Source organism: Leptopilina heterotoma, unplaced genomic scaffold (assembly GCF_015476425.1).
Source record: "Leptopilina heterotoma isolate Lh14 unplaced genomic scaffold, ASM1547642v1 Lhet_54, whole genome shotgun sequence".
NCBI classification, from domain to species: Eukaryota; Metazoa; Arthropoda; class Insecta; order Hymenoptera; family Figitidae; genus Leptopilina; species Leptopilina heterotoma.
In genome coordinates, this window is record NW_025111118.1 from 5,633,138 (window position 1) to 5,639,724 (window position 6,587).

A 6,587-nucleotide genomic window follows, 5' to 3' on the forward strand; every position below is an offset into this window, starting at 1 on the left:
AAACCAAAATTTTATTTTCTTCAATATTTATATAAGTTATTTCGTTTATTCGCTACAATATTTGTTTATTATCAGATAAGATCACAATAAATTAGTAAAAAAATTAAAATAGGGAAAAGATATTTAATTAAAAGTGAAAAATAAAAAGAGAAAAAATTTTTCTTCTTTTAAATTTAGCAAAATATACAGTAAATTTATTTTTAAAATATTAATTCCCAAATTTTTGAAAAGATTTCTCTTAAAATTTTTATCATAATGAAAATATAGAAATAGTTTTAAAGAGAGAAAAAAAGAAGATTTTGAATTTTTATTATAATTAGTATATTTTTTTTGGTGGGGCCATAGAATTTGTATCTTAATTTTATAAGTTATTTAATATTCCGTGAATAGTAATGCCGTGGTTCAGGGAGAGTCGAAGAAAGAGATCTTTTAAAACTTTCACATTACGAAATGATAGCCAAACATCTATACAAGTGTGCATGCAGGTACAATGCCCATCTTTATTTATCTTATTAGAGTAAAAATCTATCTTTCTCTTTGAAATTGTATAACACTCTAGATTGGAGGTATAACGACTATTATACAAGTTGAACAACTTTGATAAATAATTTAGTCCGAGAAAAGCGCTAAAAAAATTCCAACAATTTGAAAATTGTTTTCAACATTTTTGTTTTCTCATTTTATTTTTACATTTTTTATTATTTTTCTTGGATTTTTTTTTTAAATTATTTTTTCTTTATTCATTTATTTTATTGTTGTAATAATTTTCCGTAATTTTCGAATTATAAAATATTTCACTATAAAAAATGTCTTTAATTCAAAAATATTCCAAAAAAATTCAAAAATATAATTTTTAAAAAATAGAAAAATTTTTTTTTTTGCACTGTAAAAAGAAAATTTGATTTACAAAAAATAATCAATTGTCTATTATCAAAGAAATATTTACTTGAATCAAATAAATGTATTTGAAGTTGAAGCAATAAATTTGAAGTAAATATCATTTCATTTACTTAAACAAAACATTATTTGACTTAAATAAATATCTATTTTATAACAGACAAGTAATTATATTTATTTGAATCAAAAAAAATTTTTTCAGAGTGTGAAAAATTTTGAAATATTTAATATATTTATATTTGATTACAGGACAAAAAATCCAGACCGAAAAATCCAAGAAAAAAAGTCCAAAATAAAAATAAATAAAAACATCCAAAATAAATAATGAAACTTGTGAAAAGGCCACGTTTTTACTTTTTACGCTTTAAAATCGGAATTTAAAATGTTAATGTTAAAATTGCAAGATTTTAAATTATTTTCATAAAATTCTTCACAAAAATTCAATTATTTTCATAAATAAAAAAATTCTTTACAAAAATTCAATTATTTTCATAAATAAAAAATTCATCACAAAAATTCAATTATTTTCATTCATAAATAAAAAAAATTTCTAGGAAAATTCCAATTATTATTCTATAAAATTTTTAAAACAATTATTCCAAGAAATACATTATTATTTTCAACAATTTTGTTAAAATTCTTTACAAAAATTCAATTATTTTTTTCAATATAATTTTCAGAAATTAAAAATGTTAAGTTTACCTATTTTCGATTCACAATCATCCAAACGAGCAACTCAAAAAAAGGACAATATTTCATTGAAGGCAACCATTCAAATTTTTATCTCTCAATTTTTTTGATTGGATTTTTAATTTCTTTGGACTTTTTGACCAAAACAAAAAATCCAAAAAATAAGTCCAAAGTGAAACTATTTTTTTTTCCTTTTTTCAATTTCATTTACTTTGGATATTTTGGTTTAGAATTTTTGTTTTGGACTTCTTGTCTGTGAAACATTTTCCATACCTTTCGAATTTTTATCAATTTCGAATCGTTTTGTTGATTTTTGTAAGGAAAAGTTTCCACAAGAATCAGTATTTTTTTAAAATTAAAATCACTCAATTATTTCTTTTTTGTATTTTAATTGTTTATTTATATCTCGACTAACGATGGTTACACAATGAAATAGAGAACAATAAATAGAATCAATTTAAATTTTTTCTATAGACTAATTTGAATTTAAAATCTTATCAAAGGAATAATTAAAATTTCTTTCTGAAAAAAATGTATATTTTCAATTTAGATTTGAAAATAAAATTTTTTTTTGTTTCAAATGAAAAATTTATTGTACCAAACGAAAATTATTGTATTTTTTATTTAAAAAAAATTGTTAATAGTAAATCCCTTTTATTTTATTAAATATATTTTCGTAAATTAATTTTCTGATTATAATGTAATTCAGTACTATGTGATTATAATTATGTAATTTTAATTATACTTTTACAATTAATAAGTAATTAACTATTATTATTTATTATTATTTTTCAAGATCAAGATCATTATCAAAAATTTTTTTTTCTTTACTTATTACTGAAAAAAAACAGTTATTATAAAAAAAAAAATTAAATAAAAATATAAATGCTTATCGACAAAGAATTAAATTTCAAAATAAACGCATATTTTTGATAAATTATAAATTACATACTTTCTATCAAGAGGAGTAAAAATTTGCAAGTCAAAAATGACCGGAGATTAAGAAACCAAACATTGGACTAAATCCAAAAGAATTCATCTAACATTCCATTAAATTTTTTGTATGAAAACGGGCACGTGGCCAACTCTCCCCCTCCCTCACTTTTTCGTTTCAAAATTTGTTTTTTGTCTCGATAGAGAAAGAAAGCAGAAAAAATTCTGAATGCTTATTATTATTATTTAAAATTATTCAAAATTTCTTCAATTTGTAAAATTTGTATTGTTAAAAAAATTTATTTAAATTTAATTACTGTTTAATTGTTATTTTATTAATTTAATTGTCCAAAGAAAAATTTACATGTTTAGTTAATTAATTAGTTATTAATTTATTATTTTTTATTTGGTAATTATTATTGTTTAATTGTTATTTTATTAATTTAATTACCGAACAAAAATTTACTTAGTATTTAATTAATTAATTAGTTATTAAACAAAGGGGGATTTTTTATTTGGTAATTTAATAAATTAATTAATTAAACAAAGGGGATTTTTTATTTGGTAATTATTGTTTAATTGTTATTTTATTAATTTAATTACCGAACAAAAAATTTACGTATTTAATTAATTAATTTTAACCAAAAAAAATTTTCTTATTCTGTAATTATTGGTCAATTATTATTTTATTAATTTAATTACTGAACGAACAATTTACATAATTAATTAATTAATAATACCCAAAACAAAAAAGAATCTTTTTATTTGATAATTAGTGTTTAATTATTTATTTATTCATAATATTCACTCGATCAGCATCCGAGAAAATTTATTAACTTAATTACCAAAAGTAATTTTCATTATTATCTCAAAAAAAAAAAAATTAAATTACAACTGCGAAACTAATAAAAAAAATTAAACAGAGAATTAACATTTATTCGCCTAATTAAAATAATTTGATTTTTGTGATTAATGATTTTAAAGACACACAATTGATTTAGAAAAAATATAATGGAAGCAATATTTCTCACTAAATAGCCTTTGATTAATAATTAGTCATTAGTGACTAAATTTATTTTGACATTCGAAAGCTTATTCGTTTAATCGTTGAAGAAATCTTGAGTTCAATGTTGTTTGTGCAAGGTACTATAGCGTTATGCATATTAACTATAATCATTGAACAATGCAATTATTGTTTGAAAATCGTGGCATTTATCACCAAGTTTCTTCAAATATTTAATTGTTATTCAAATATCTATACTCAAACTCAAAATATCAATAAAAAAATTATTAAATATTAAAAAAAAAAATTTCTTTTTTTTACTGTTTACTGTCAGTTTTGCATATTATCAATTTTGAGAAAATTTCACGTGTTAGAGTTAATTATGTTAATTCAATCAATAATAATAATACAATAATTATTATTATTTATTACAATTAATCATAATTAATAATTATAATAATAATAAAAATATGTCTATATAATAATAAATAATAAATGTTTCTATTTTCATTGTACTAAATACTTTGCTTCACTAATAAAGTAACTTAAAAAATATTTTAAATTTAAGTTCAAATTTTAAGTTAAATATATAAAATTAATTTCAAGTTGAAATTTGTTTGTAATTTTAATTTTCAACGTGCGACTTTTTGACACTAATAATTTAAAAGAAAAAAGTGAATAATTTTGCGAAAATTTTTTTGAAAAAAAAAACAAGAAAATTCTGCGTATTTATGAGACAAATGAAATAAATTAAATATTGTAAATAAATTTTTTCTTCTTCTCGTATATAGAGATGGCTTTGGGGAAATATATACTAAAATAATAAAGTAACAACATGGGGAACAATGACGACGTCATATTTCCAATTACATATTGACAATGTCTTAAAAATTTCAGTCATGTGTGTTTGACGAATGACATATTATTATTTGCATAATTTTATAGATTGATTTTGTATTATAATATAGAATTGACAAACTAAATTACTTCCTCTATTTTTAAATATTACAATTTTTTTGAAAAAATAAGTTTGTAATATTATTTACTGTAAATATTAATGTTGGAAGTTAAATATTTCAATTTATAGTAAATTATTATTACTTTTTCTATTTTTTTTTCATTTATATTTTTTTATTTTAATTTTTTCAGAATATTGTTATTATTAACAATAACTATTATTATCAGTCTATTATTAATATAATTTATTTATTTATTGACTTATTTATTATTTATTCATTATTTATTTATTTATTTATTTATTTATTTATTTATTTATTTATTTATTTATTATTTATTATTATTACCTATATCAACAATTAATTATCTTTGAGAAAAAATATATTTCTTCTCAATTTTTTAATATTTGGCATTTAAAAAATAAATATTTGATTCCATCATCAAATTATAATATAATAGATACAATTATGTCATTTATGATCATTTTATTATAAAATCAAATAATACGGGATTTCCTAAAAGGTTCAACAATAATATTAATGTTTTTCGACCTTCATGTGTCAAATGAATTAAAAAAGACTTTGGACCCTAAAAAATAAAATAAAACGTTCCTTTGCCCCCAAACAATCATTCAAATCTATTCAACTTCTAATAAGATTCTAATGTCAAAAATAAAGAGTACAAAAAGCCATAAAAGAAAGACAGAATAACAGGAAGTTTATAAACTTAAAAACCAGTTATGGAAATAATATAAGAAAAAAATAAAATATTTTTTCTCAAATTTGTCCTTTTAAAAGAGGTTAATTTTCACCTCTCGTGAATATATTTTGTTTCCTTTTTTAAAAATTTTTATTAAATAATTATTAACTTATTAATAACAATTGTATTTTAATTTAAATAATTATTTGTTTATATTTTTCTTACCATTGCTATTGCACCTTTTTTCTATATATATAGGAAATGTATATCATGTTATTTCATTTAATTTTAATTCATTTTATTTTTATTAATTTAATTAATTAATTTTAATTTTAATTTATTTATTTTTAATTTAAATAATTTAATTTTTAATTAATTATAATATAAGAAATTTTTTTACTTTTCCTACTAAATCTAAGAAGACATAGTGTAGGCCTAATCGTAGATCGAGAGGTAGTCATAAACTCAAATTTAGGTCTGTCACAGGTCAAAATATGAAAAATGGAAAATTTAGGTCAAAATATAAAGAAAAAATAAAATTAAGATAAAAAAATTTTCTTTCTTACCCCTGATTAAAAATATTAACATACCCTCATAATTTAGGTCAAATAAAAAGGTCGAAATGAGAAAATAAATTAAAATTCAGGTCAAAAGGTACAAAAAAAATAATTTAGATTAAAATAATTATTCTTTTGACCTTTAATTCAAAATTTAAACAAACCCTCAAATTTTAGGTCAAATAAACAAGTCAAAATAAAAAGTAACTTAAAATTCAGATCCAAAGGTAAAAAAAAGATTAGATACAGAAATTATTTTTTTACCTTTGGTTCAAAATTTTAACATACCTTCAACAATAAGGTCAAGTAATCAGGTAAAAAAAAGTCTTTAATCTTTATCTCTGATTCAAGATGTGAACGTACCCTTAAACTTTAGGTCAAACGAAAAGGTCTAAATTTAAAAAAAAATGCAAATTTAACTCGGAACATAAAGAAAAATAAAATTAAGGTAAAAAATTCTTCTTCTTTACTTCTGGTTCAGTGTGAACGTACCTTTAAAATTCAGGTCAAAATAAGAATATAATTTAGGTCGAGAGGTAAAAAAATAAAATTTAGATAAAAAAAGTCTTTCTTCTTTATCTTTGATTCAAGATTTGAACGTACCCTTAAAATTTAGGTCAAATAAAAAGGTCGAAATGAGAAAATAAATTAAAATTTAGGTCAAAAGGTAAAAAAATAAAGTTTAGATAAAAAAGTCTTTCTTCTTTATCTCTGATTCGAGATGTGAACGTAGCCTTAAACTTTAGGTCAAACGAAAAGGTCAAAATTTAAAAAAAAATGCAAATTTAACTCGGAACATAAAGAAAAATAAAATTAAGGTAAAAAATTCTTCTTCTTTACTTCTGGTTCAG

General features: G+C 19.6%; 1 protein-coding gene across 1 annotated transcript in view; it reads right to left on the bottom strand.

The window, feature by feature from the left end:
* The window catches only part of LOC122508535, an 843,732-nt gene that overhangs the window by 790,523 nt on the left and 46,622 nt on the right, over positions 1-6,587 (bottom strand). The gene's annotated exons all lie outside the window — the stretch shown is intronic.